Source organism: Manacus candei, unplaced genomic scaffold, assembly GCF_025592945.1.
Source record: "Manacus candei isolate 608988 ecotype Guabito, Panama unplaced genomic scaffold, ASM2559294v1 h1tg000014l, whole genome shotgun sequence".
Lineage (NCBI taxonomy): Eukaryota > Metazoa > Chordata > Aves > Passeriformes > Pipridae > Manacus > Manacus candei.
In genome coordinates, this window is record NW_026138062.1 from 62,994,446 (window position 1) to 63,019,916 (window position 25,471).

Sequence of the window (25,471 nt, forward strand, 5' to 3'; positions counted from 1 at the left end):
CCACCCCTTCTGCACCATCATTCACCCTCTGGAGATGATGCAGCTTGGCAAAAAAATCTCTTCAACAGAGAACTAAAGACTGTGAAGTTGGTTCACTGCACAGGACGAGGTGATTCTTTTACTACCAAATTCATAAAAACCATAATATCAAGAATATATGCAATATATGGTGGGATTTACCTGAAATCCATTTAATAAAAACAGCGTGCTGTTTCTATGTGGTAAATTGCGTGGTAAATGTCACATTAGCACATTATGTGAAAAAAATAACATTCTCTTCTGTTTCTAACTTTACATCATCTGCCTAGCTTACCACATTTACCTCTGCCCTTTGGTATTTTCTTTAGATTACTTGTATTCATTTTAACATTTATTCAGCTGACTTGAAACATTTTTTCAGCTACAAGTAGGAGCGAGGTAAGTATCGGCTATAAGTCGATAAAACTCGGTCAGAGCCCATTTTATTACTGAACACAAAAATGGCCATCAGTGTTAGAATGGAAATGACATCCAGGGAGAATTGATAAGCAGGGATCTGACTCGGGAACATTCTTAAGGCTCACAGACAACAGTGAAACTCAGCAGATGTCCAAGTGCCTGGTCAATTAAAAAGGAAGCCTAAAAACACCAGAACTAAGCTACAAGAAAAAGTTAGTGGTGATTCCACTCAAACTTCTGTAATGGTCATTTCTATCGAAGAAAATATTTCAGTTGTGAATACCAGCATCTGCAAGCAAGAAAAAGAAGTGTAAAGGAATAACAGGTTGTGATTCTAAATAGAGGGCAAGAAACAATTCAGCATGCACCTTTTCTAATAAAAACGTACCAGAAATTTTAGAGTGTCAAAATCGAAATATTCACTCTCAAAAGCACAGAGCCATTTCAGTATCTGTTGAAAACACTGCATTATCTCAGAATGTAACTATGACACAAATATAAGAACTATAAATAAAATTACATCTGTAGCTTTTATCTAAAGTAATCAGATGTTATGCATGAGAATATCAAATCCAGAAGGACAACATCAGGTTTTGATAAAGGTTGAGATATTCTAGGGTTTTTATGGCATTAAATTTTGCTCTAAAAAGAGACAGACCAGTTCCTAGTCTAAAAAGGGAGAAATGTCAAACTTCATGAAGTCCATCTTGAATTTCCAGCACTCCCATTCTTTTTACAGGAAAGGTCGTAATATGCAGTCAACTGTTAAACCATGACAGTTTGCAGGAAAAAAATTTCTCCTTTGCATGTATTTACAGAGTTGCATATTTTGTTTAGAGTTGACCATAACATTTTTTAAAAACAACATAAACCAAATACTAAAGAACAATGCTACGCACTATATGATTACCTGTAAAATGAAAGTAACCTTATGAAGAACTGATACTTGTTTATTCTACTGATACCCAACACTTATTGAGACCACCTGAAGATTCTCTTTCTGTTTTAAAATGTGGAATTTTTGTACCTACTTTGTTCAGCTGAACTCTCACATCACTAAGATTGGATTTTGCTCAAATGAAACTTATAGGGAAAAATCTGTCCAAGTGACGAAACCAAAGAACTTCCCAAAAGTGAGAGGCTGAATTTCCTTTACTTATGAACATCCTGTTCCAAATTTTGCAATTTTAAAATCAACAGCAGTTTCCATACCGATAATAAGCTGCTCCAACGAATGCATAGAAATTTTTATCCAGTTCAGTAGGGTCAAAATTCAAGCTGGTAGGAAAAAAATACACCCTTCATGAAAAGTAAGCAAATGATCTCCAGACTGTTTTCTGCATGGAGAAACTTCACAAATCCACCAGAAAAAAAATGCATCGAAACCTCTCTATAATGATTCTTCCATGTATGATTTATCAGGTAGTATTAAAGTTTCAAAACAGAATGTTTAAAATCTGTAGCTTTCTTTTTGCATATGTCATACTGGAAATCATTTAATGTAATTATACTTTGAGGTGCAGTTTCGTAATTCTTCAGAAGTCTGAGCTGATGTAAAATGGGTTGCTTCCCAATAACAGCCCAAGTACAGATCTCACGAGGAATAAAGGTCTAGTTTTGTGGTCGTTGGTTTGGTGTTTCTTTTTGTGTTGGGGGGCAGGGGATTGTTTTGGGGTTTTGGTGTTGGGGTTGGTTTTTTTAACATAGTACTCAGAACATCAAATTCATTTTTCACTTTTACATGTTTTTTCAAGAAAAAAATATGAGCCCCTACAATTTAACTACCAAACTGCAAAAGCTCTCAAAACAGAGGTATATAATGGAAATTTTGACATATGCTTAGTTAGAGCCTCTCTAGTCAGTACTTGTTTGTGCAAGTTCTTTCCTTTTAAAAGCCTTTTACTTTTTCATACATGATTTTCCTGTAAAATTATATACTTGGGATGGCTTTTTCCTCTCTACTTAAAACACTGAGGTGCTCTTGCCTTACAGAGGTTGTTGGCTTTTTTCCTTATCTTGGGGAGAAAGAATAAGTTTTCTTACAGATAAGAGAAGTTGGATGTCTACCACTTAATTACTTTGCATCCAGCACACGTGAAACATTGCCAAATCAAAGTGGGAAGTGAAAATAGAAAGCAGAAACAACTTTGGACATATGTAAATAGCTACTTGAAGTAAGGGAGAAAAAAGGCTTGCCAGGGGTAATTGGTCAGTCTAAAGCCATATGATGTATAGATCTGTACAGATACTTTGGTGCTAAAAGCAGTATTGTATTTTAAATGTTTTTGGAGAGTTAGCAAGTCTTTCCTGCTTATATTCTGATGGAAATAAGGAATTATTTTCCTGTCTCCCACTGACTCTTGCACTAACTTTATAATATTTGACTATATTTCACTTTTGCAACAGTCAAGTACAGTGGGAAACTGCACTTTTTTTCTTTTCTTTTTGCTCTCTGGATCATTAAAGTTGAAGCACAGAATATCTAGCCATCTTTTCAACTTTCACAAATCAAGACTGGAGTTTCTATAACACTAGATAAGTATTCTTGTGCATCTTAAGATGGATCATTTACACTCCTGATAAGGAAGGTATTAGCACTTGTCTTACACAAATGACTGAGCAGTTATGCAGCAAACAGAAAAGCTCCATAGTTCACCTTCACTAAGAGGTTGAGAATGTTTAGAGTTTAATTATTGTTTTTGTCTTTCATAAAGAGCAGAAAGCAGAGACAAAGTGGCTAAGAACATTAATCAAAACAAAATTCTGATTCTACGAACACACAACAAAATGGAAAACTGCATGGAAGCTTTATCTCACCATTGGACCAGAGTAATGAAATACATAGTACCCACCAAAATATCATTTCCCACTTTCTTCCCTTCCTGCCTGGGGGGGGGAAGGAAGAAAGAAAGCACACAGACACACCCACGTGCAAAACCAAAAGGTTCAGCACTATCTCACCCCACTCCCTTAACTTATCATGTGCACAAGTTTACAAGACTCTTTACAATTTCCATGAACAGGAATGAAGCTATCATGATCAGGAGCACAATCATTTTGCCAGAGTGGTAAAAGGTTATCCTATACCACATGATACAAAAAGCACTTTACTCGGGTTTACTTTAGTAAGCAGACATTTAACCTTCAGAGCTGATAAACAATTCCCAGTGCATTTTTAGTCTGCAATAAGAGATGAAACAGTTACAGAAATATATGTTTTATAGGTCCTCATTCCTGTAATAAAAATGAAGTAGCAAAGTACTACTCTACATGATCTGTAGATCATGAAGACCTTTTAAGTTCCATCCAACCCTAAAAAGATGGATCTCATTTAACTGCTTTAAAAAAAGAAACGTCACTATTTGTAAATTTCATAGAGCAAATTAATCAAATGGAAACCACATTCTTTAGATAAAAATTAATTACCACGATGCATCCTGTGTTGCATGGTTATCTATACCAAGATTATCTACACCATATTCATGGGTCAACAAATCAAAATTCTTACTAAGAAAATCTAGTTCTTTCCATCAGTATTCTCTATAGAATTCAGAAACGCAGCCCTGACAAGATCCTTATTATATAAACAGGAAATGGAGCAACAGGAAATCAAAGCAAGTGTACCAAAAGTGGTCCAAGACATGAAACTAGATGGAGGCTAAAAACCAAGGATCCAGGTCTTTCTTTTACCCATCAGAAAGCATCAGATAGGAAAGAAAAAGGCATCTGCCCTGCTGTTTGAGCCATAACACACCACTGGTATTTGCACAGCAGTTTAAGAACAGGTGAAGTTTTGACACAGTCTGCACAAGTTTTCTCCCCCACCTCCCAGTCTGTAACTTCATGTCAACTATTTTTGCTGTGGCAGAAGTAAGTGCTCACATATTTGCCCAAGACCCTTCAGCAAATGAAGCAAATACTTTTGGTCTGAAACTAACAAAGCATATTGTTCACATAACTTAGATCCTTCCCCACCTATTTGCTTAAACAGTTTCAAGTTCTTTAATAACAGCTGAGCCTGTTCTCAGTATCTTTACCTGTAATTTTAGAGAGAATTTAAATTTCTGATTTCATGTATTTAAAACATGTTTCATATATTTTCATTTTCCCATTCTACTTACAAAGTGCAATCTGTTTGGCATCAACAAAATTTTCTTTAAATTTAACACTATTGAGGTAAAGCCTGAAATGGGCAGAGAGCCCAAGCATGGTTTTGTGGCTTGGAATGAGTTCAAACAAAGAAAGTAGTACCAAAATCTGAAGGCAAGGAAACCCACCTATTCAAGTCAGCACCATTATCAAAACAGCCCTGAAGCTCTTCTGCTCTATGCACCCACTTTCTCTATAGATGTTGCAAAAATAAGGGCCAGACCCATTCTGTTCTCCCCGACGTGTGATATTGAAGGACAGGGATGACAGTCCATAAAATACTCCATCTGCTCTTTTCTACAGTGGCATTAGTGAAAAATAACCACTAAAACAGGCCTAGTGTATCCCTGCACAGACTCTCTCGAGCAAGGCAGGTTAGTCACCACAGTTGCAAATGCGCTACCAGATTTTTTCTTACTCGATGATAATGACCACAGACTCTATGTAAAAAAAGTTCAATTGAAACATCATAGAGGTCTCCTTCAAAGGAATAACTATCATTCCACTTTGCTGTAGTGCAAACTAGTAGAATCAGAGCCAGTTAATTAAAAAGCCACAAAAATTACATGGTTATTTTTTGCTACCCTGCTGTGCAGTTTGACAGTCACCAAGTAAGGCAAAAGAGAAGAGCAGGGAAAGTATTTATAAGTGACAAATTAAGGACTGTATTCTGCAATCAAGAAGCAGTTAATGATGGAATTATTTTATAGATGTCTCAGGAATGAAGGCTTGCTCACTGGCATGTGGAAGGATTACACAATCTGGCAGAATAGGCTGGGCAAACAGATGAGGAGATAATACACACCGGGAAGGGCACTGAGAGAAGTTACACACACAAGAGAAAACAGTTTAATTAAATCTTTTTTGTTCAAACACTTTTGTAAGGAAACATTCTCTATCTCTGTGCCAGTATTTTGATTCTTTTTTTCAATAACATTTTTCAGTTATTTTATTATGATTTATTCTTTTCCAGGCTCTATACCATCCAGAGAGCAAAATCTCCCTGAATCTCTTCTTTCTTTCTGTGCCTCTGTTGTATTAACTAGTTATAATCTTTTCTCAGTTGCCCTGAGTTTATTTTTTCATTCCAGTGCAATGACCAAGAAGTCAGACTACACTGTCACAAATGTCCACAACTTCAATCACACAATAGCAAAGTCTCTCTCAACACATGAATGAACACCACTTAGTTTTGCTTTCAAAATACTGATCATTTAGCTCTATTGTGACACAGTAGACAGCATGTAATCGGAAACAGTGCACTATTCATTCTGTGAGCAAATACAATCATGTATAAAACATACAATTTTTTAAAACAATCCTTCAGAGCCCTGAGGATGACCATTCATTTGAAAAAAAAAAAAAAAACAACAAAAAAACAAGGGAATGTTTAACCATATTCCAAGTTTTGGAGTGCCCATGAAAACTTTTTATAGCAACAAACTTCCACAAAGGTTGCACTGCATTAGATATTATTAAAACTTTACAATAATTGCCTTCGAGTTGCCTATATATTTTAGAGCTAAAATAGTATCAAGTGGCTTTCTGAATTACACCACAGATGCTTCACATCCAGAGCTCAGAGTTCTCACCCAGAACATCTGAACCTTAGAGATCTCTGCCTAAACTATTTCCAAACATGTTTTTCTTTATTTGCTATTCATTAAGTACAAATACATATTTACAAATACTGATACTACTTTTCCCAATGAATGTTTAGTGTTACTAAGACCTTAAATTCTGACAATGTACTATCTCTCAAAATACAGGTTGTTTCCGAGGAAAGATGGTTAAAAATACTTTAAAATTTCTACAGGTTTTTTTCCCCTATGCAAAATACTTCAAGTTAAAGGTCTTTGTTTTAATTTTAGTCAAATTAAATGGAAAATTAAAAACTAAAGACTCTACAGAGTATATTACTCCATACCATCCTCATCTCATTAAACCTGTGAAACAACTAAGCCAAGTTCGGTTAATTAACTCAGTTTCGTGACTCGTGTAATGCTACCAAAGGACTATTGCTACTGTTAAAACACAGATTAAAGCTACTGTAGCAAAACCCTGCCAACTAGTATCAAACACTGGAATTTACTGAGATGTAACATAACATCGGCTCATGGCTCACATATATTTTATGACTACAGGAGGAGAGGAAAGGTAGAAGAGAAAGCTCTGAGAAGCCACAGTCATGGTTGATTTATACTCACTACTGAAAACACTTAAGTGATTTCTAACATCATTACTTTACAGCAATGATATCTTGCCATGACTGAACTTGTTCCTTGTCTGCATCTGTTTTGGCATATTTTGGTGTTTACGAACAAACCATTTCATAAACCAATCACACCTCAAACACTTTAAAATCATACTATAGGCAGAGAATTAATTTTTACCTAGAACACTAACTTTTTATCAGCATTAGATAGCTTCCTATATGCAAGAGAGCTTAGAGATTTTTCTTTTTTTTTAACTATTTAGACAAAAATCGGACTGAAGAAATGAACGACTTCTTGTTTCAGCTAATAAGGAAGCTTTTCAGGACAAGGGGACTCTGAAGAACGCTTTGTAAAGTTTGTGCTTGAAATAATCTTGGTTTTTTTCTTCCAAATGACACACACAAGCATGAGACTGCGGGAAGACAGATTGAATACAAAACTGGATTTTCAACTGTACAACCACATTTCCTAAAGTAATATTCAAAGTGTCAGAAAATTAGCAATCCACTTAACACAGATTTTTAAGAACTAATATTTGTCAGTTTTGAGGTATTTAAGAAAAAAATTAGTCACAATAGTATCATCACTACTAAAATGTTTAATTATGCATAAGTCTAATACTTTGTTTCAGTAAGTTTCTTCACATCATAGTAATGAGTGTTTCTACTCCTTTTTAGAAAAAGCCTAGACAGTAAAAATATCAGTCTACTGGCAACAGTTCCTAGGAATAATAATCTATGAACAGAAAAGCAAGGAAAACCTGCTGCTTCAGTGCTTAGCAACAAGTCTGCGAAAACTACCATCATCCAAAGTATAAAATAATCACGTATTTGTTTGCATAGAAAACTACTACAGGGTGATAAAATTTGATTAATATGTAAACATTCAAAAAACCAGTGACATTTATTAGAGTAATAAGGTAACATCAGTTAAGGCAATGATCTTCAGCAAGTTCACCCTTCTGTGACAGCAGCTTCCATCACTAACCCTTTCATTTCCTGTGCTGTTGTACACCTCCAATGCCACTTGCATTTGGAACTTTGCACTATACAGAACAGAGCATGGATGTTCCTCAGAGATGAACTGACTCTCTTACAGGGTAACAAGCACCACGAGTTGGCCACAGAAACGTTACAGCAGCAGCTTTTGCCATGACGTGGAAAGCCTGACAAATCCAGAACTATTCTTGTAACAGTTAGGTTATTTCACAATATGTTAAGATCATTATGACATCTCTTGGGTACTTTACACAGTTACTTTAATAGATACAAATTTCTTTCCCACAAATAAGTTGCCGCCCTCTCCCCCCCAGTTGTACATCTCAAAGCTGACAGTGCTACTCTATCCATCTGTTCCTAAAAGTCCCTCAGAAACATCACACACCAAGTCCTTCATTCATTAATTTATTTGCTGCTTGCAAAGACAACTGAATATTTTCTTTCTGATTACTTACTTTCCCTAAAATTATCAAGTCCATTATTTATGGCACCAGTAGCAAGTATTTTCTCTAAGGAACAAATACAAGGTCTGGGATTCTTTTTTGCCTACTTTTGATACAGTGTTTGACATTTTCATACCTTGAGATGGGGCTCAGTTTTCACTCCAAATTACATCTTTAGACATAGAAAGATGTCAGGTTCATCTAACATTTGGCTAAAATTAATTTCTGAGAAGTGATTAAATATCAAGGGATTTTAACTGTGATTAAAAATCCACCTATAAGTAATTTGAAACTTCATCCTTAGAATACACTAGTTCAGAATTTTTGCAAGACAGAGAATGGAGAAAACAAAGGATAACAGATAGGTCTAATCTTTTTGTTTATTATTACAATGATGATTACTATAATGCAGCCTATTTGAGAATTAATCTGGTAGAAGGAAAAAAGGCAGGTTATTTGGGTTTTTTATTCAAGACACTATTCATTGGGGTTTTTTAAGCTATTCTGTCTAGCAGCTGACTAGATTAATTTTTGTATTAATCCAAATGAGAGATCTTTTCCTCCTCACTCTAACCGTTTTCAAGAATTTTTAATCTTTTACTTGTTCCTCTACAAGCTTAAAATCATTTGTTTTGTGACCAGTAAGTACATACTGAAGAGGAAAACTGAAGATTCCTTTGCCTAGCAAATGAAAAAACAGATCATACAGAAATAGAACCTCCTACACAAACATACTTTAAATACATTCCTTAGTAGATAGCCAGTAAGCTATTAATGAATGGTCCCGAAACACGTGAGAAGATATACTTCTCTGAAACACTGAAAGCATTCTTTCTCTGCATGTGCCATACTTGTTAGTAATATCAGAAAAAATGTTTTTCTTGCTCATATTTAGGCACACTATTTTATATTAATTTTTCAGATTGATCCTGCCCTTTGGTGTTAAAAAGATGAAATACGTGATAAAGTTCCTGGTAATGCCAGTAGAAATAATACATAGCAGTTGTCCATGACCATATACACAAGGACAGTAGTGTCAAGCAATGACAACAGTTTAACTGTTCAGGCAACTAAAAGTTTCCCTTCCAGAAGCAAAAATCAGTATTGGAGAAAAGTCAGTTGGAAAACGGAATTTCAAAGCACTGCCTGAAAAGGGAGAGAAATAAAGGAAGACACTCCTCAGCAGCACCAGTAGCAGCAACAATGTCCGGCAGCAGAAATACTGAAATTGCTGTTGGCCTACGGACACAGCAAAGACAGCCACTATAAAAACAATGTTACAGCCTCCCACAGTCAACCAGCATAGGTAAAGATCCAGTCCTGTGCTCAGACTACACAACAATCGAATTTCAGAACATACTGTACAATTCCCAATGTTTCAGATGACTAATCTTCTGGCAGTTGGAGCACCTTCTGTTTCTCGTACTTCCTTACCTGGTACTCCTGAAAGATCTCCAAAAAAAAAAAGGCAGACACATACTCGGGTTTCCTGCCAGCCGGCTAAACAATTAATGAGACAAAGCTATTCTTTGGACCATACCTCAGAGGTCTGTAACCAATTCCACTATTTCAAATACAAGATGAACATTAAAGATGCTCCCAGAAGCACCTGCCCAGCTCTTTTTTGGTTACAACAGTACTCTACTTAGGTTAAAAAAGACTTTTAAAGAGGTTTCCCTTTCTAACATGCCTACATCAGAAATCAAAAAGTCACCCTCAATTAAAGCAGGGCTCAAGAAAAGATAGCACTTCTCAGCCTCTTCTGAAGTCATTAATCTATAATGAAGACCCAAGAAAGCTGTTTCAGTTGTGAGCCTTCACAGGGTGTAGGCACAGCAGAGGTTCTTGCCCTTTCAGGACACAAAAAGGATTGCCTCTAAAAGTCACCTGGCATTCACAAAGCTCTTGGTAACTATCAAATTCCTGACTGAACTGATGCTGAGGTGGAAACCTTGAGATATGACTCAATCAGAAAAACAAAATTAATGGCTGCTTAACTTTACTGTTAATCTTTCATTTTCCCCATTAGAAGGTACAATCATGCAAATGCCCTGAATAAAAACTACTATTGCAAAGCACTTGGACACTACTGTGATCAGTTTTACTAATGTCAGAGTAGAAATAAGTAGTTTAATATTCCATAATGGATAAGGCAAATAAGCAGAAAGAAGTTTGAGACTACACAGTGCATAAGTAAAACAAAAAATATCAAATTATTCTGAATTTACTAGGAAGTACTGATGTTAGAGTGTGCAGTTATATCATACAATATGACATAAATGAAAATTTTATCCTAACTCATATATACAAAAGTGGTCCTGAGGCATTTTATCAAGCAGATCTTCAGAATAAAAGTCTCCTCTCCTGAAAGAAGTGGGACATATCTTTTGTATCAAATGCATAAGGACAACTAAAGAAATATCCTTGCTTTTCTTAATATTTAAACGCTTGATATCATATCCTTAGTGGTTCTAACACTTTAAAATTCTTGTTATTCTGGTACAGAGCCTATGAAGCAAAGAGTAACAGCAGACTTTGCAGGGCTATATTTTTGAAACATTGAATAGATATAGAATAGAGAATTATTTCAACTATATTACTGGTTAGACTATAATCATCAAAAAGATAGAATGCCACACTAAAAAAGAAAGAATTTATTGCCATTGTCTTGCATCTCATCTGAGTGTGTTGAGTTTAAGACCATCTCTTTACTTAAACTTCAGTTATGAGGTTGTATGAATACTGATGATGTGCTTCCTATAGAGACAGACCAAAATAATTTATTTTTCTTCTTGTTCAATATTAGTGCCTTTGATATATTGAAATATCAGTATAATCTTAAAGAAATCCTGACAAGGTAGTCCACTGTATTTAAGAGATCCAACTACTATATTGGGCTCTTCCACATAGTGCATCTGCTTCAAGTCATGGATGTAACTGATATTCCCGAAATAACAGTATAACTTTGGTTTATCATACAGATTCATAGAATATGCTGACTTGGAAGGGACCCATCAGGATCATCGAGTCCAACTTCTGGCCCTGTACAGAACCATTCCTAAGAATCACACCATGTACCTGGAAGTGTTGCCCAAATGCTTCTTGAACTCAGACAGACTTGATGCTGTGACCGCTTCCCTGGGGAGCCTGTTCCAGTGCTCAGCCACCTTCTGAGTGAAAAACCTTTTCTTGATTGTTTAAAAACAATACTCATTTTAACTGACTGATGTTTTTGTTTGACTAGTCAGAAATACTTATAGAAACTGCTGTATATAGTAGCTGTAGTTCTCTATTACAAATGCAAATGGTTCTTAAAAGATTTGTTAGACAACGGTCTAGCCTAAATCAAAATTAAACACTTTAAAAAATTTCACCTGCCATGAAATAACTCAGCAAGGACAGAGTAGCAAAGGAGTGCTCCTTAAGAATCCTAGCACAAAAATATACTCTATTTAGTGACCAAAAGGTTCCCTGAATAAACTATTTTGGTAATAATAAGCTATGCCTGAATATTTTGGTAAATATCTCAGACTACCTTGCAATTCCATTTCTGTTCCTATATCACCACAAGTTTTACTTTACTGTTTTAGTAAAAAGGATTTCTCCTGCTGGCCAGTTCTGGTTGCTAGCAGAATCACTAGCAGTAGATTGCATAGAACATCTATCTCTGCCTACTTACCCTTGTTAATGTTCTCTGCAGAAGCTATTAGTTCTGTTAATTTAGCACAGAGAGGCCCCAGTCAAAACTGAGGCCTTTGTTTGTAAGGCTCGGTACAAACCACATCAGGGAGCCCTAAAGACTTTCAAAGAAGGATGCAAGTCTGCAGATGACACAGAAACTGGCAGAAGTGGCTGATACCCCAGAAGGTTGTGCTCCCATCCAGAGCGACCTCGAAAATGGGCTGTCAGGAACCTCAGGCAGTCCAACAAGTAGAAATGCCAAGTCCTGCACCCAAGGAGAAACCACCCCACGCAGCAGTACATGCTGGGGGCCACGCAGCTGGAAAGCAGCTTTGAAGAAAAGGAGGTGCTGGTGGACATCAAGTTGAACCCAAGCTGGGAACATTTCCTTGCAGCAAAGAAACAGCACACTGTGCTGCATTAGGAGGAGTGTCACCATCAGGCCACACTTGGAGCACTGCATTCAGTTCTGGGCTCGCCAGTACAAGAGGGAGAAACACCTTCTGCAGAAAGTCCAGCAAAGGCCCACAAAGATATGGGAATGGAGCATTTCACAGGAGACAACTAGGATTATTTAGCCTGGATAAGACAATGTTCAGGTGAAATCCCATCAATATGTAAAAATGCCTAAAGGAAGGGTGCAAAGAGCACAGAGACAGGCTTTTTCAATGGTGCAAAAGCAACTGCTACAAACAAACACCTAAAGTTCCAGTCTTAACATCAGGAACCACTTTCCTCCTATGAGGGTGAACAAGCATTGGCACTGGTTGCCCAGGGAGGTAGTAGGGTCTCCATCACTGGAGATACACAAAAGCCATCTGGCCACAGTCCAGGGAAACTGGCTCTGAGTGGCCTGGCTTGAGCAGGTTGTTGGAACAGATGAGCTCCAGAGGTCCCTTACAACCCTCAACCATTCTGCAATTCTGTGATCCTTTTTTGTTTTACAGACTCAATTCAACATAAATAATAATTATGTAAAGAATCATATGACTCATTAATTCCATGAATAAATGCATGATTAGTAGTATCATACTCTGATGATAATCCAATAACAAAAACAATGCAATACTAAGAAGTTTATGCTTATTTTTTTAAGGTGCAAGTGTCTATCAGTATTTTAGTTGATCCTGTAAAGACCCCAGGTCACTGTATGAAAGAACTGGTGGAAGTCTCAAAATATACATATTCACTTCTGATAAAAATTTGACAACAAGGTATACCAGAACCAATGTTTAAATATGGAAAATTAATTATACCAAAAAGCTTCAGTTCATTTTGATTGTCATTTACTCAGTCATGCCTGAGTACTCTAAAATTCATAGCTCAGTCTTCATCAGTACATGTCATATGACGTGTATCTCATTTTCCAGAAAATGGTACTTACTTTAAACACTAGATTTAGCAAAGCACATCCTTAACTTTAAAACAAAATAGAAGCATCACTTTTGGAAGTGACCGACTGTGTACATAAAGACTCAACTTGTTATTTCCATGTCTGATGCTCAAAACAATATGCTAGTCAAGCAAGGACACAATTATCCTGATTGGATCATACTAAGGATACAGCTTTGGAATTGAAATAACACTTCCTTAAAAAAAAACTAATCAGACTGACAGACACGAGATAGCTGCTTTAGAAGTAAAAGGGGGAGTGAAATGTTTAACTTTCACAGCTCACACAGTTTTATATACATTTGGCATGGGTTAAAAAAATCACTTATAAGTCTTACAAAGGTGTTTTACTAATTTAAACTTAAACATCTCTTTAAAAACAGTTAGAAACCTACAAAATTCCTTCCTATGCAGTACTTCTGTAATGCAATAGTACCCTGAATACCTTCCCATACACTGCAGTCCATTGACTTTTGTCTTGGAGGTCTGTGAGGGAGAGGAAGTTTGGAACTCTGGAGAGGCTCCTGCTCAGCACATACTCAGTAACAGCTCAATAAGGGGCTGCCCCTGTCAAGGTAAGATTTAATCAACAGTACTTGAAATGTAGTTCAGACTGCTGTGCTAGCAGAATTCATCCAAACATCTCACAGGGAGGAAGCAGACCATGACAAATATTTCTTTTTACTGGCACTATACATAGAGATGAACAGCTGTTACAGTGAAGTATAAACCTGCCTACTATTTTCAGCAAAAGCAAAAGGACAGTCATTCTTTGAGCTCTCTGACTGTAGAAGTTGTTAAACTGACATGCTCTGTGCTGCTGTTTGGCATAACTTTGGAGCCTACAAAGCAGACTTTCCAGTTCCATGAAAGCTGGCCTTCTCTCCACACTGAAGGGTATAACTGTTACGGATTCTATTAACTGACTATATGCCTTTCATAGCCCAGAACATTAATGGCAAACTGTTTGCCAAAGTGTAATAAACAGTGAAAATTCAGTAAATGTGAATTTAAGGTAAACAGTTTTGGAGAAGATGCTGTGAAGGACGTTGGGATGACACGCAAAACCACCTGAGGGAGGCACAGGTATAGCCTTCCCACAGTGTCAGCACTCCCACTTCCACAGCCTCTTGCTCCAGAGAGCAGACAGCATCAACAGACACAGATCAGTCCTCACTGGTTTAATTCATCTTATGTTTTAAGGCATGGATTCCCTCATAGCCTGCTTACAAGACTGGTCTGTTTACTGTAGCCCACGTGGAAAGCCCTTTCAGAAGACTGCTTTACAATCATGATGATTACTCGTATGGCTCAGACAGCAAATTCAATGAAGGACCTACTGAATTTTAAAAACAGCCGAGTTGTTCTGGAAGGTGCAGCGTCAATAAAATCCTCTATTTACTGAACTACAAGAAATTTTCAAGAAAAAAATAGCTGTATTAAAGGAGTCATGAAAAGTTTTGAAGGTCATATAATAAAGTCTCCAAGTTTAAAAACATAAAACTAGAACCGCATGCTCTTGCTAAAAGAGTTATGTTTCATCATAGGGCCTTTAAAATTATTTCACCCTACAGAACAGCTTACTTTGAATACCACAGTAAAATCCAGAAAATATAACGTTGTCAAGAAGGAACACAGACACAAATATTTTTAAATATTAGAATATGAAAGTGAATTCAATTAGCAGCTTCAGATTGGGAGTAATGATTTTTCAAAATAATAGAGCTTTGCACTGGCAAAAGTTACACAATGTGACTCAAAACCTATATTTTATGGAAATGAAACAAAATAAACAGAACATTTACATTTGAGATTTTATCTATTTATCTTCAAATGCTAATGTTCTGCTGGGTTTTTTTTCTTTTTTTAATAGAAAACATAAACTAAGATATTTTATTCCTATACAGTTCTAGAAAGACTTTACACATGTTGGTTTCAAGTAAATTTAAGGTGGTCTGGAAGCATCATATTCATTTTTACAACACCCAAACCCAAATAGCTAAAGAAGAACCCTATTTAAAATTTTACACTGTCCTTTAGAAAACACTTAGTTCTCTCTGCACACATATTACTTGTCTAAAGACAAGTTTATCCATTTGCTTTAAAATTCTAAATTTTAAATTAATTTAAATTAATTTAAATTTTAAATTGATTTGACAGACAACTAAACAAACAATCCCTACCATTATCAGGCATGATAATGAAGTACATGCACATAGAAAACTTAACTATACACACATCTGGCAATTGCCTAAACACAAATAACAATATCTCAGAATACTGGCCAAAAAATATAGCAAATACATGGAAATTATTCAGAGGACTAATGCCCCAAGGAGTTACAATATTTGTCATATTAAAAAGAAACACAAAATAATACATATAGTGGAAGAGAAGTATCTCAGAAATCTACAGCCGTATGTGTCTTCCTAAATTTAAAGCCAGCTTTTCTGTATTTCACTGACAAATACACATTTTACTAACAAACTCGTACATGTAAATTGAGTCACTGAGGTTAAAATCTCACTGTTTGTAATCTAATGGACTGCAGACACTTATGTCAGCAGGTATAATCAGCTGGATCAGCTCAGGTAACTAGTCCTCACTAATCACCTTTCCTTGATGACTGTTTGTATTATATACTTCCCTCCAGAACACAATGTGAGAAACTAAACTCCTGTGAGTAAAGACAGAGGACTGGTCAAGAATATCTTCTGAGTTATTTCAAATCAGAAGAAATACACGTGAATTTGAGACTAGAGTTCATTAACAGCTCTTCAAGAAAATAATCATGTCTTACACATCAGAATACATCCTGAGCTTTAAAATGTCAGTCTCTCACTGTGTTATATTTATAGTCTAGCAAATTAATATTCTGCTCTTCCAAGCATAACTAAATCCTGCAGCTTAGACATCTGCATGGCTGATGAGTTTTGAAGTACAGCCTTAGAAGGGCCACATTCACCTTCAACATGGACAGGCCACCTAGAGTGAAGAACTTCAGAACAATATTATTAGAGCTCTACCACCTTCAGACATACCCTTACATGAAATGCCATAGGATTTCTTCAGACTTTCTGTAACTCTACCTTTTCATATATACATCTAAATATTATCAGCAATACTCTCTCTTGAAACACTTCTAGACCAAGGGTTGCTTCCACGGTTCTTCCCTATTCAAACTAGGGGAAAGAAAGCCATGTTGCTGCATCTCAAAAATCTTGCTCTGCTCTTCTTATTTTGAAAGTCACAGGTTGATTTTAGACTAAGCAGGCTCAATAGCCTATGCCTACGGCATAGCTGAAAAAAACCAAAATTATAGTATTGATTTTTACCTATTGAAATCATTTTGGTAAGGCTTTGGTCTTCCATCTACAATCTGTCTCCTTGCAGCTCAACTGTACACGCCTTTCTGTATAAAAAATATAAATTAGCAGACAAGATCAATTAACCTTGCATCATGCTAGCTGCCTTCTTTCCTTCAAAATGGAATTTATGTTAGCTCAACAATTTTTATAGCTTAAAGACTGAATAAAAGTCAAGCTGCCTTAGCCACTTCCTCATCACCAGGGAACATTTTTTTTCAGTGTACCTTCTTCCACACTAAGTTTCTCCTCTGTCCCAACATCACTCATAAGTCACATTACCCAAACTAAAGTCTGCTCAGAGGTTTCCTCTCCAGTCATTTAAAACCAAGCCCTAAATTTCTGTGTGGCAAGGTGAGCTTTAACCAGTCTGGGTTTTCAGTGCTACTATCATCCAGCTGGTATCTATTAAACACATGCAGTGCATCACAGCTCAGCAAGGGCAGCATTAGATCTACCCCCACGCCCAAGCTCCCCTCAGAAAAAAAAAAGGGGGGGAAGAGGGTGAGGGGAAGGCTGGGGGAAAGGGACAGGAAATCTTTGTTATCAATAGACAACATCCTGTTAACTTCACTCACATGAGCCTATGTGATATATACTCAGTAAGTGTTAAACTGAAACCAGAGCCTATTAAAAACAAAATTGATTTGATGCCAGCTGCTACAACATTAAAATAGATAATATTTTAGGACAGTTATTTATACATAGCCATGACTGCTCTCTGCAAGAACCAAAATAAAGGACAGGAGATAGACCCTCCCTCAAACTTGTGAGGAAAATAAATTATTTCTCTTCCCCCCTCCACCTCCAGACCCTGGGCAACTGACTGCAGGTAACCCTGTTTGAGCAGAGCAGTTGAACCTGATGATCCCCAGAGGTCCCTTCCAACTTCAGTTATACAAATCCTAAGATCAGCAAGTCTGTCGAGATGTAAAATTGAAGAGTTGATTCTTCAATGCTAAAACCAATTGCTTTTTCATAAAAAGACTGAATTTCTATTATAGAAAGGTAACTAAATAAATATCAGCTCAAAAAGGAGTAAGAGATGAATAAGATTCCCAAGAGATCCAATTTCCAAGCTGTATGGACTGAAATCGTGTGAAATTAAAACTACCTTCTGTGTATCCCCAACTGTGTCCTGGAGTACTATCTGTTCAGGAGTTGCAGTCCAGCTGGGAGTATTTCTCCACTGAAAATAGAGACGTTCGACATAAGATACTGCAGAACTCTCTCCACTCAGGCAGGCACAGCAACTACACTAACACAGCCAACTCAAGAACTGTTTCTGTTCTAAGGGCAAGATCACTTTGAGAACAGCATTTCTTCGTTCTCAAAATAATCGAGGCCTCACTCCCTCTCCATAGACTTTTGAATACCCAGATTCATGAATATAGTTTTAATCAGGAGTGAGTCACCGACATCTCTTGCTCAACTTGGCGCCTTTTACACATGCTGTTACAAAACACTGTATCTTACCTATGCTACATATAACTAACTCCAAAGTACTCTATTTTCAGTTACTGTAGCAGAAACTAAGTTTATTCTCCTGTTTTCAAAGAGTTAAAAAGAAATACTTAAAACCGATTAAGTTCACTTGTTCAATAAACAAAATCAGAAAAATCTAACTTTTCATGGAAATTTAATAATGCACTGTGGTTCTACTATTATTCATTATATCCAGTGTGGATATGCACGATGCCAGGCAATGTCTAAAGAGTTTTTAATCCATCTTGGCAACCATCCACATGAAAAGCAAATCCAACCTAGTAACTCCACATCTAATGTGCTAGTTTCTCCAGGAAAGATTGTCCTGATGTTACAGCAAATCCCTAGATCAGAAAGGGGTTCAACAAAGGCAAATATCTACTTATGTATCCTCCCCCTTCTAATAAAAATATGAAACCAGCAAAATCTTTAGCATGGTACAGTGATACAGTAATACAGAAATCAAAGCAGGAGCCTGATGATCTGGAGACAGTGTTCCTGGCACTGCTATGAACAAGCTACATAATCCTAGGAAACTTAACACCTCCCTGTATCTCAATTTCCAAAATTTCTAGTTAAAGAAAAATCTAAAAGCATTTTTATGTTAAGAATTAAATACCATATAAAAGCCAGGAATAGGATCAAAATCCCCCTTCTACTTATTTCACACATAACACTAACAGGTGGGCCTTTGTGTAATATATATAAACCACTGGGGGCTGAGGGTAGGAATCAAATGCTTCTGAATCCTTGTCTACATGCTGGACACTAGTAGATAAAATTTTGTATCAACTTTGAGTAACACAACACAACAATTATTTTAAAATAATTTTTAAAGTCGAGTCTTCACATGCATTCTTCTTTTGTCAGGTTGTAGATCGGCACATGAAAACCCATATGTTAACTTTGAGATGCATAAACTAATTCCTTATATAAGCTTATTAAAATAACTATGCAAAACTTAAACAAGAGGGGTTTCTTTGACAAAAAACCTTAGTCCTAGTAAACTATTTTGCTAAGTCAAATTTTAAAATTTCGAGCAATTGCATCTCCTACAGATGAGTAATATTACCTAAAACTGTAGAATGCATCTCTCTGTTATAATATTTGTGTCAGCTGGAGTGATTTCCCCACATACTCCAATTCAAAACAGTCCAGTGCGGAAAAAGCAAAAGCTCAACTTGTTTCATCCTTAACTTGACCTCTCTGTCAATATTACAGATGGAGAAAAACTTTGCTTATTCAAACATATTGGGATAACACCACCTTTCAAAGAAGCAAAACTCTGTGTGTTGACAAATTGTGATACATGTATTCTTCAGATATATTACTGAGGCAATGTTTGCCCTGAAAATGATCTTATCCTGCAAACAAGAAGATGCACAGGCTTCCAAAAGCATGCACTAACAATGAACAGTTTTTGGAAGGAATGGTGGCAGGAGCAGCAGAGTCAGCAGTTCAGGCAGGATCTCATTGTTCAGAAGATTTCTGGACAGCCATTGTCCAGCATTTCCCTTAAAACTTATGGTGTGGGACAGAGAAAATGAAACCAAAGCACTTTAATTAGGTCACTGTAAGTTAAAATGAACACCTGACAAATTAGAACTTTACTGGTGGGTAAATTAGATTTGAATAATTTTAGCTAATGAAAAATTCAGCTAATAAATATTATTTAATTCTTCACTCAAATCCTCCAACTAGCTTTGACTTAACACAGGTGCATAAACATAGGTCACTCTTCAATTTACTCAGAAATTCTAGATTAAATAGCCAAATGCAATCAAATTAAATTATACACATTGAAACACTCCTTGGAGAGAGCTATTGACTGGGAACGTTGATTTTTCAGGAACAAAACATTGATATCACATAGAGCAAGGGGACATTAAGACATGTCTAGTCACACAGACAGCAGTTTGTGAGTTCTCCTCGTGAACTCTGTCTATAAATTTGATAAAACTCTTCTAAATGACTATGCCTCTATCCCTAAAAAGAGATTCAGAGAGAAGGAAATCTGAGGAGTTACTTGCTTTTATACCAACTAACTGATCATGGGCTACTAAATGCATAATGTTATAACAGAAAACAGAATAATGCTATTCATTTTGTGCTTATTGTTTTTGTCAAAAAGCCACAGGCCACAAAGATATCACCTTCAAGTGTGGGTCATGTATCTTTCCCCTCCTTCACTCTTCCTCTGCAAGCTTTTATCCTCCAACCCTCTCTGGCCATACCTAACACCTTTTAAGACTGTTACAAACAAGAGCAACACAAAGCCAAGTTGAATATATCCCAACTCTGACTGCACCAAATTCAGTCCACTTACTTAGGGAGGAGTAGAAGTAAACTGGTCTTCTTTTAACACTCATCTCCATTGTACTGCTTTGCCACATACTTCATAAATAAAATTCAAAAATAATTTGCAGCTAATATCCTATTAATATTTTGTTCTGAGCAGAACAGTGAGAAGAGGTTTCTGCTATTTAATTTGGAAAGCACAAATTTAAGCTGCATCAAGTAGTTATCATCTAGTGGTTCACGTGCAGATTTCTCCAAACAAATTATACTGGACACAGCACATATTGAATTGCAAAGCAAAGTAAAACTCCCAGTGCAATCAAGCATCTAAGTTAAAAAGCTAAAGCATAAAATAAATCTCTCCAAACATAAAAATCTAACTATCCTTTCTAACACCACTTTGAAGAGTTAAAGTACTACACAAATAAAACTGCCACTCAAATATTAACAACATCAAAAAGAATAAAGTAAGCTTTCTGTGAAGGTCTGGTGAACATTTGCTGGACTAGCAAAATAGAAATGTTCTCTAATTACTCAAAGATGAAAGAGTATCTATTTAAATGCATGTGATTGTTTGAATAGTCCTTGATGGGACAGTATTATTACTACCTAGTTCTCTCCATTATAAGCTAAAGAGTATGTAAAATCTCTACTGTCAGTGTAAAACTATATTATAACACTGCAGTCATGGGCAGCTGAATTTGCTGACTACAATACTTTTTCTCCCCAGGGTGCCATACATTCATCCTAAATTCACAGGGGAATCAAGCCTTGTGGAAGAAGGAACCCTGGGGACATTTTAGCAACACTGCAGTGGGGAGGGAAGGCTAATTATGAAAATGAGGCAGAACTATTACAGTGGGAGCTCCAGGGCATGTAGGACTTGTATAGAAATGAAAGTAGTTGTAAAATAAGAAATATGACTAAGCCAAGGCTATTTGAACACCTTTTTTGTTGTCATGATGGGCGTGTATTTTATCATCTGTCTAGTTACTCTTGAATGGAGTATGTCATTATAAATAAGAAGTAATTTCCTAATGTTAAATCCAGAAAATGAATGGTCTTCATGAAAAACTCCAGAAGGATACACGAAACCAGTATGTTATGAAGTGCGTTTTATTAAGCAGAATCAAATCTCTGTGGAATTCAAACTACTCTCAAACTTCCAGAATCTTTTCAAACACATAGACTTGCATATGCACCCATCACTGTTACAGTATTATTAGATGCTATCTTAAAAAATAAAGGCCTAGAAGAAATTTTGATTTTGTCTGAGATTGCTTCCATCTTTGATTTGGATCATTCAGAGGAAACATGTAAATATGAGCATAGGCATCAGGAATTTAATCAGATATCAGTGCAGTCTGATGCTAAAAAGACAGAAGCACTTAAAAACATGAATAAATTAAGTAAACAATCACATTTTGCAGATGGAGAAAATAGGACAGAGACCTTTCAATCACATTTATGATCATCATCCTGCAAAGCTATTTACTGCAGAACACGGTAGTTGCTGACCATCTATGCATATTTATTGCACTCTAAATTAGAGCTTTACAAAAGATTTAATGCCTTAGTGACCTGCAGACTTCGTTAGACACGCAATTCTCTTGGACTGACATTAAAAGGAATTCAGACTACAGTGATTCATTTAATCAGAAGGGCAGTTGGATTGTGTACCCAACACATTAACATTCCATGAACCCTGCTAGCTACCTGATTACATCCAAAGCCAGGTCATCACCTAGATCCTTCTTCCCACTCCAACCTCCACCCACTCTCAAAAAGGGACAAAAGGTTACACCACTGTTTGCTTCAGGTTTCAATCTCTCCAGCTCATGGAGGAGGCTAAGCTCTTGCAACATCTTGGCTCCCTGTTCTTTGCAGTCAGTGTTTCAGGTTCCAGAAGATACTTTGAAGTTTGGACAGTTACGGTTGGTTGGTGGGTGTGCATTAACAGGGAGTTCAGAACAGAAACGGGAAATCTCAAGTTGCTGTTGATTCAACATTCTTTTACTTATTTTTTTTAATTGTATTTATTGGGTATTAATATTTATTGGTGTTTCCTAAGGGAGGTATGAAAACTAAACAAAATGTCAGCAAATTGCATATTTGCTGTCACTATGCATATTACCTGACATATTGCACATCTAATTCCTCTCAAGAGGTTTAAGTAAGCCATGAGTAGGATTCATTCCATATAAAACAATAATTAGAAGAATAATCTACCACTGCAGAAATGTGGGACATCTACCTGGATGTCCTAACATGACCAGCAGAGCTGCACAACAGAACTGTTTTTACAGCAATGTCCAGCTCACACAGCTTTCCTATCAAGGATGCACAGAGGAGTTCTTTCCAGGGGTGTCAGTTCTCAGCTCGGATTTCAAAATGTGGAAGACCATTGATTTGCTTATCTTCAAACTGCAGGCTTGTCTAGTTGGCCTGCTGTTGCTCAAATGAAACTATTTGCCATTTATATGGAGGCTTGTAGATGGCATTCAACCAAACAGGGTTGAAAATATATTCATTCAAAATAAAATTCCTGTCCATTACATATAAGCACATCTAAGTAAATCCCAAGCTTATAACAACAACAACATTTTGTTTCTGGCAGGTAGCTTTTGAAACTCTAGCAGCAAGTTATTGTTTCTGCACACAAACAAAATATTTGAAGGCTATCTATTTCAAAACCCAATCTGAACTGGGCTCCTACACAGACACCCACATGCTACAGAATCAGTGTGTCCTGCCCCGTGGTTCATCCTTAATAAACACGATGTTTTCTCAATTAGAGAAAGGCTTCTAGCAAGAAAACATTATAACTTGGGGGAACACAGTTAAATATAAGAAAATATGCCCCATTTCTCAGTATATAAAGAAGAGGAGGCACCATTTAATTCTAGACTATTACAATGATAGAACCTCAATCAGCTGAAACAAATTCAATGAAACTGGAGGTTCCTCATACTCTAACATGATTATTAGAAAAACATCACCACTTTTTAGCCCAGGTAACAGTCATAATCCCACTATAGTGGCATCCACTATAGCTTCAGTACACTTAATGGTAAGGTACTTCTTCAGAGTTGAAGTAAGAAGAGTCTATCATGACACCATGCCTCTAGAAATCTTCCATTCCACTTGCATACATTAATTTAATTCAGCTTATGTTCACCTGGCAAAAAGTCACGCTTGGAAACTACGATGGCTGAGACTGTGTGTAAAGTTCCAACGCAGACAACTTTCATATGCAGGCTAAAACAAGGCTCTTAAAATAGGGAGCTATTCTGGAAATGCTGACACATCTTTAACACTGTGAGTGGGCGCCAATATAATACACACATTGTGTACACATATGTTGCTGTCTTCCTGGGAAGCTTAACTGAAAGCCCACATGGTTGATGTGGGACAGCAGGAATGCCTCTTTGAAAGCACTCACACTGCTTATTCATAGTATCTCAAACGAAATTCAAGGCATATGGCAAAATTATGCCATTTCACAAAACAGTGCTTGTGACAGTGAACAACCCTTTTGAATCAAAACTACCCTTGACACTTCAATAAAAAAACCCCAACAAAACACCTTGATGACAGAATTTAGACACAATATAAAGCATTTAAATAAAAATAAATCTTAAGAGCTAGAACTGTGGAGGTCATCAACACAGTTTAATAAACTGAGTTCATTCATTACAAAAAGTCTTACTTTGGTTGTTCTTTTTCCACTAAAGCACACACCCACTATAGAGTGTCAGACTCCCAAAAGAGTAATGAAACAATAGATGAACCATCTGTTGTTACACAAAGCAAATCGAAAATCCAGGAATAGAATATATGGGAGTTGTACTGAAATCAGCATTACCTTTCCATTTTCTTTCACTCTAGATTCTTAGCTAAGCTTTTACAGACAAAAACAAACAAATAAAGCCACCACACAGGAAAGTTGTAAGAGCTTCCAGACCTAAGCATACAGGGTAAAGTAGGACATGAAACATCCTTTGAGACAATTTTTTTCCCTCTCTTGGCAACTCTAACCCATACAATAATTTTCCAGTGACAAATACTCTGCCTCCTGTTAATACATCAAATGGTTGGAATTGGTGTTCCACAAGGGTACAGAAGGATACGACAAGTATCTTAAATTGCATATCCATGGATATCCAAAACTTAAACATCTTCACAGCTGTCAGCTGATTTTACTGTAAGGCTTACTTTTCACTGTCCCTTTCCAGCTTATTTATGCACACCAAGTGCAAGGCAGACAAAACTCCTTAACAGGCTTAAAACAAGTGTGAACAAATAACTGCCCAAGGAAAAGATTGTCTTGGAAAGATTTTCTGTGGAATACAGGATTACCCGAAAACTAAGTGCAAATAACCAAAAGAATAGTACATTTACATGTCTTCTCTTCCCAACAGGTGCCTCAAAGTGCTGTAATAGAAACAACTCTTCTGTTCCATAATATCAGAAAGACTCAGCCACTAGACATTTTTACCACATTACAACAGATACTAAGAGATAGGTCTTGCTCTTTTTTTCTTGCTTTCTTTATGCTGAGTAAACATAAGTTAATTTATTTCTCTAACACTTCACTAGCCATCCTGTTTCCAGTGGCTGAGTGGTTGTGCTTATTGGTTTCGAGAAAGCATGTCAAAAGTCCTTTCAGTCATCCACTCCAGTAACAAACTGCATTCCCAGAAATCACCCAATAAAAGACTGATTTTTAAAACAAATGTCCAACAGTCTGTACTCTAAGTTCATTTTAAAATATATTTTAATATTCTAAAAAAAGTGTATCTTTTACGTTGCTCATTACAGTTTAGCACTAGCAACACTGAATTCATACAGCACAAACAAATGAAAACTCTGAAAAACCCTCAGTCCTTTCAGAAAAGGATTTTGCATTCATATTTCCTCTAAGCCACTAAAAAAATGCTATGTGGTGTTCAGACATTTCTCTTCCTGCATTGGGATTCATTAAAGATTATTTCAAAGTGACTGCT

General features: G+C 36.5%; 1 protein-coding gene across 5 annotated transcripts in view; it reads right to left on the reverse strand.

Moving 5' to 3' along the window:
* Positions 1-25,471, reverse strand: part of CBLB (Cbl proto-oncogene B) — a 134,283-nt gene that overhangs the window by 85,557 nt on the left and 23,255 nt on the right. The window contains exon 1 of one of the 5 annotated variants that reach the window (XM_051780943.1): positions 17,797-25,310. The exons of the other annotated variants lie outside the window; for them this stretch is intronic. The gene's annotated coding sequence lies outside the window, so the exon portion shown is untranslated. Of the gene's footprint in view, positions 1-17,796; positions 25,311-25,471 lie in introns of those variants that run through there. 5 annotated transcript variants of the gene reach the window in all.